Source organism: Centropristis striata, chromosome 1 (genome assembly GCF_030273125.1).
Source record: "Centropristis striata isolate RG_2023a ecotype Rhode Island chromosome 1, C.striata_1.0, whole genome shotgun sequence".
In the NCBI taxonomy this organism is placed as follows: Eukaryota; Metazoa; Chordata; class Actinopteri; order Perciformes; family Serranidae; genus Centropristis; species Centropristis striata.
The window spans coordinates 15,282,030-15,289,043 of NC_081517.1; positions in this window are offsets into that span (position 1 = coordinate 15,282,030).

Here is a 7,014-nt window from a genome sequence, read left to right on the forward strand (position 1 = left end):
CACTGCGGGATAAAAAATAAAGTCATAAAGTCATATCTTGGTCATATATGCTGCCTAGATGATTGTGGATCAGAATAGCCATAAAAGCATGCTGTATTGAGTGGTGTAATGTAACTACTACTATAGGTATTTACTCAATTACAGTAGAATTTTGAGGTACTTGACTTTACGTGAGCATTTCCATTTTATGTTACTTTATACTTCTACTTCACTACATTAAAGAGGCAAATATTGTACTTTTTACTCCACTACATTTAGCTGCCAGCTTTGGTTGTTTGTTTAGTTGCTTAAAAAGGTTTTGCACACTCACACAGAAAGCAGAGCAGAAATATTGAGATCTTATAAGAAATATGAAATGAGAAAAGGACTACACATACCTTTTCATAGGATTCATAATGTTATTTATCCATACAAGGGTTAAACATTTCAGGGACCATAAAGTAGTAGTCATGCAAAAAAAAACATTGTGCGAGACAAAGGTAATGTAAGAGGGGAGGATAAATGAACCCTCCTTAATACACAACTAGTATGATTATTATGGAGTAATATGAAGTCTTTAGTGGGGAAAAAAGCTGATATGCACTCTATTAAACCCAGTTCAGTGGATGTGGTTGGTGCATGTTGCCACATGGACCCCTAGTGGCAACATGCTGTAACTCCTACAAGCATTTGGGGATTAAAGACAAGACCGTGCCAAATTCAACAAGCAATGGTTTGACTTCACCTGCACTGAGGGCTGTTTAATACAGTCCTGCAGTTTTAGTTACAGGAATAAGGGACAATAAACGTCTTATGATGCATGTCTTCCAAAACGCTCACAAACAGTATATAATATATCATATGTTAACTTTAATCTATAAATTCTATTTCCATACAGTAATGTTGCAAATTATGTCTAAGTCAGCTTTTTAAAGAAGTTGAAAGCGCCCTCTGCTGACTTTTTCTTATTTCGCATCCTCATTGCACATTGCACTTTCAAAATATTGTGCATTTGTTCTTTTAACCATGCATTTCTGCATTATTATGCATTTTATTATTCTCAACCAAAATGCTCATGTAAAAGCTGTACTTGAATCAATCACTGTGGTGTCATTTGTGCATGTTTTATGATTCAAAGCTGGATTCAAATTAAACTTTTTGGATGCAATATCTCAAACAAAAATACTATGATGAATATTTCAGTGCCAGCTGACTAATAATAAAAGGTTTCACATGATAAAAAATGTATGGTTTTCCAGGTGAGGGAAGCAGCTGTCAGTGTTGGACAAATTAACTTTTACTTCCCAAGATTACTGGGATATTACAACGTAAATTACTTTTTAGGGTGGCTTCACTTAACAGGCGCAATACTAAATTGTGGAAGGGCTTCTTAACCACCTGTCATAATCAGTGCTGTATTGTGCTAAAAGTTATTCAAGTTTTATGTTGTCTGCTGTCGTCTGTCGTCATGTTTTCTGTCATTCTGAGCCGGCTCTGTGAATTGAATTCCAGCAGCAGTTCAGCAGGAGATTGAAGGTTAAGAGGGGGATTTTCAGGTACTTAAGCTTTGCTCTGAAGGGGCAGTATCACACACACACACACACACACACACACACACACACACACACACGCTTTACCTGGCTATGGAGTTAAATGGTTCCTCTGTAAGGTTTAGTTTGTCAGTGGGACCCCAGATTAGTGCTCCATATCACTTTAAATGCACTGATACTTTCGCAAAATGATAGCATGGAAAAAAGTATCCTGGGTATGTTCCAAATACCTGTTTCCTCCCTAAATATAGCCATTATATTTAAGCTATAGCTGCCTAAAAAACTGCATATTTGCATGCAAATTTTGTCCAGTTTTAATGTAGCGCTGTTAAAAGGTAATGTTTAATGTGACTTTTAGTGTTAAAATGGAGTAAACTCTCCTCCAGTTCTTGATCTTCTGACTTCCTCACTTGTGTATCTGTCTTGTTTCTCCAATCCCAGTTCTTGAGTGCGGTCCAAGTCTCCGTCTCACTCGGAGCTCAGAGCAGGCGGACAGACAAAGCCCTGAAAGGGGGTCTGGTCCCTCGACTCCCCTGGCTCTTTGTTCAAAGTGGGGCTGCGATGTACTCACTGTTTTAGAAAGAGCCCTTTTCAGCTAGGCCGTAAGGCGATCCTGGGCCTTTCCTAGCCAGGGTGTGCCCCGGGCGTCTCTGGTTTACCTGCGGGACCAGGATGGGCGGGGCGTGGTGGGCTGGTCCTCCCTGGGCCAGGTAGAGGTGCAGAGGGTGTAGAAGAGGAAAGCAGCTGGTCAGTGGAAGAGGGAGAAAGAGAGAGAGAGAGAGAGAGAGAGAGAGAGAGACCTAGAGAAGGAGGGGAGGGATGGAGGGATGGATGTAAGGCGAGAACGCTGAGAAAGGACAAATAAACAAAGGTGGCGATGAGGGTCTGAGGTGAATTAATTGTATCAAGCTCTTTCTCTCTTTGGTAGCAGTCTCCAGAGACAGCAGCACAGGGAACAGCAGACAATGGATACAGTATTGCACTATAGAGCAGCTTACAGAGACTGGCAGCTCTTTAAGAGTCCACCAGCTGGGTAACACATACACTACATTTCATGGGTCCACCCTTAAAATATACATCTAATATACAACAGTTTGTTCAGCTGGTCTTCTTTGAACAAACATAGATGGAGTGACATCATGCTATCATGTTCCCACAGCAAATAGTATTACATTTGATAGCAAATTTTTAGTCTCTCAAATATCAACATTACAATGGGATTAGATCAGATATAAGAAAGCATCCGGTCAGTGGGCCTCATTCATGAAACGTTAGTAGATTTGTGCGTAGATTTTCACATAAAAGCGTACGCTACTAAAAACCTACTCCGGATTCATGAACGCCGCGGGAAACTCAGATCTGATCGTAAACACGTGTGTATGATCATGAATGCCAATCCATCGTAAGGTGGCAGCGCGCTCCCGGTAATCAGCAATTAGCATGAACCCCGCCCATGAATTGCTAATGACCACCATATAAGGAGGTGTGTAGAGGCATCCTGTCGACCTGTCAGTCATGGCACAAAGAAAAAAAGAACGAGAAAGAAAAAAGAATTTTTCCGAAGCGGAGATTGAAATTATTTTGGGAGAAGTGGAGTCCAAAAATTTTTTTTATTTTCATCTGTTAGTAGTGGTGTGACAGCTCCTGTGGTGTCTGCGGGCTGGCCAGTGGGGTCATAAGCCACGGCGTCAGTGGGTAACCCCTATCCCCTATGGATATAGAAGGGTAAGTCCATATATAACACACATGTGATTATGCAGGCTATATTCTTACCAATGAGCCAGCCGTCTCTCACAGCTCCATCCTCCAAACGCGTGCCAACTGCGCAATTACGCAGGATGAATGCGTCATACGTCCCACCGGGCCACCGTGCCACAACGTTTAACAACACACACTTTGCGTCACAGATCAGTTGCACATTCACGGAATGAAAGTTTTTCCGGTTAATGTAAGCAAATGCATCACCGGATGGAGCCTTGATGCGTACGTGTGTGCAGTCTATGGCACCGATAACACCTGGCATGTTTGCAACTGCACTGAACCCCTGCATTACTTCTGTCTGCCGTTGTGCGCCATATGGAAATTGGATATACTCTGGCATTAATTTAATGATACCTCTGAGAACTGCAGGCAGGATGCAGCTCATGGATGGTTGCGAAATGCCGGACCTGTCACCTATCTCCCGCTGGAACGTCCCTGTGGCTAGGAAGCCAAGCACAGATAGCACTTGTAGGTGTGCAGGGATGGCATGGCTGCGTTTTGTTGGCCTCGTCAGATTAGGCTCCATAATGTTGCATAAATGCAACAGAATTGGTCTCGGTAGTCTGAAACGACTAATCAACCATTCATCATTCTCAGCCAACAGATCTGCCCGATCCCTGAAGTACCGCTCTCTCCAAATAGCGCCTTGCGCCAAATCATGTAGAAGTGCAAGTTCAGCCATGGTTACCATTAAGTAGGACTGAGGGCCTTTTATACTGTGGGAGGTTTAATTAGAATTGATCCAGATATGGTAATGGTTTACATCCTTTTTGTGATTTTATTATTAGCCTATATTTTTATTATCATCATTTAACATGTAGAAAATAGCGCGTAATCTATTGAGTCAATTTACATAGATAATTCACAATTATGAGTTTAATCTGAATCTTAATCCCGCCAATTGCCAACTAATTTAACTAAATATGTTATATTTTTAATCGTTTGTCATGTTTATATCACATGTTTCAAAGGCATCTGCGTATTGTGTACATAACAGAACGCATTATGAATTAAAATTGTAATTTCCAACAGTGACGAGCATTATTTATATGCGTTCTTAAATTTACACAAGCACTACGTGTGGTCAGCAGCATGTGTAGATTTTGTTAGTAGCTACGAAAAGATCGGAGCTACTAAAATATTGATGAATGCGGAGATGCACGTAAATTTCAGTCTGCGAACGGTTTACACACAAATTCTTTCTGCTCACGTTTCATGAATGAGGCCCAGTGATCATACAGGAAGAAATGGAAGTTGCAGCAAATGCAAACACCAGAAAACCAGAATGCAATGGAGCATGCATCTCTGCAGATCTGTGATTAGTGGTGATAGTATGCATTGCTGTTGTGGTTTGATGAATGAGGAGAACAGGCGGAGAGGTGGTCGGTCAATGCAAATTAAAACACATGTCGGATTCAGTCCTGGCATGCTATAGAGTGAATGAAAGGGTTACAGAGACTGAAACTCTTATATACTCATCATGGTACTGTGCCAGTTATTTTGGTACATTGGAGGTTGCTTAACATTGTGCTTACATGTTAAAGTTGTCAACACAGATGTAATATATATGTGGTGATGTGTGGTCAGCTTATATGGTCAGCCTGTCAACATCTTACACAATTGGTCAGTGGCGACACAAGTCTTGTTCCTCAAATACACACATACCTAAGTATACGTTTACGCTGATCTTATGAATACATACTGGGTAGGATTACAAAGAAATGCATCTAAACAAATGTCATATGAAACATTCTGCCTTCTTTGATACATTTTTAGTCATTTGCACAAAGCATCGTCTGTCTCTTACTTTTCCTCGGCAGGAAAAATTATGTTTTCTCTTCTACATCTGCACAAATCTTACAACAAGACATGCTAACACTTTAAAAATGACAAAGCGTGCATGCTGATGTTTGGCATGCATAATGTTCACCATCACCACATTAGCTTAGCGTGCTGCTAACAATTTACTAATTAGCATTAAACACAAAAAACAACTCAGACTGATGGGATTAGTTTTGCAGCTATTTGGCCATAAACCAAAGTATGGGCCAGATGCACATTTTTGCCTGATGATGGCGCTACACAAAAAGTCATTGGTTTTAACAGTGCTGTTAAAACTGTTTGCCTTTGCCTTTTATATGAGGCAGACTGTTGTGGGTTTTTTTCCCTGACACATAGTTCCCTTCCGAAATGAGATGGAAACCTTTAAACAAGCAAATGATGCCTACTGTTTGCTGACATGATGCTTATTGCCAGTAAAGGTTGTTATGAGTCATCTTTGGGATTTTTCATTAAAAAGTTTCATTTTTGAAGATATTATCAGATGAAATATTTTCAAACTAATCTCAGGAGAGTTAAACTTTGATTATTACAAACAAAAAGTAATATGACCCTATTTTCTCAGAGTACTCATTCTAAAAGTTGACATACAGCAGAGTTTTTTATACAGCTGAACCTCTCAGAAAGCTGTGTAACAGTAACTCTGAGTGCTGAAGAGGAAGGAGGAAGAAGGCGCAGTGTTTTGCTGTGGTCTGCTGTTTCTGGCTGAGTGAACAGATGACACCAGGCTCAGTGGGCTGTGATAAGTTGTCTGGTGTATGGTTTGTGATTGATTCTCATTTTGTGAATTTTTGTCAGCTCTTCATATATATCAGTTGTTCCCAGCCAGGGGGGTTGGAAACCACCAAAGAGGTGTCAGGAAACTAGTTTCAACGATAATAAGATAAACATTATTTCACTAACAGAAGTTTTTTTTGTTTTTGTTAATGACTCACATATTTACAATTAATAACTTAAGACGGGAGCATCGCTGCAAACATCACTTTTTCTTAGATAGTTTGTTTTCTATATTCTTAAAATAATTTTCCATAGTTTGTACTGGATGCTTGGTGTTTTAATCTTTGCTGCTGCTGTAAAACAGTAATTGTAACAAAAATTTCCCAGTTTTGGATCAAAAAAGTACATCTGTCTTTCAGTGCGTCCGTCTGTGCGTCCATCCATCCATCCATCTATCTTTCTGTCTATCCATCTATAGACATTGCCTGGTAAATTTAAGGTATAATATGCAGGATTATCTTAAAACAACAAAAAATATAAAGACTCATACTCATCAAATGTGTGTGTAAAACATATCTGCAGAGACCCTGCCTTCTGTGTAGTTTCTTATTTTCTTCTTATTTTGCAGACGTTGTCACAATGTGTCTGTGCATTAGTCTTTGAGCACAGGTGTGTAGCCCACATGCATAGTTATGCTGACACACATGCAAAATTTGGTAATTGGCTATGAAAATGTCTGACAAAATGCAAAAAAAAGCTTGTTCACAAACAAGACTGGATCTGGTGATGCTGCAGGTGGTACACTTAGTTGGTATCTGGCAACTGTGGTCCAGGTATGTGCAGTACTGGTGTTGCAGATGGAAGGAGGAGCCAACATTGAATGTTATCTTCACAAACAGTAACTGGCAATTGCTGCATACAAACCTATGCCTCTAAAAAAAAGTTCAAGCCAGTGCAATATAAGGCTTCATCATCTAGCTGATTTGAATTTACATTAGAAACAACAAATTAATTCTTCAAAAAGAGTATTTATCACTATTTTTTTGTGCATGTTGAATTCAGTTTTCTAAAACGAAAGGGGGGTCTGTAACCGGAAGTATACTATATTTCTCAATCTTGTGGTTTATTTTGAAATCTAAAACAGGAAGTTTTATCATTTGACTCCGTG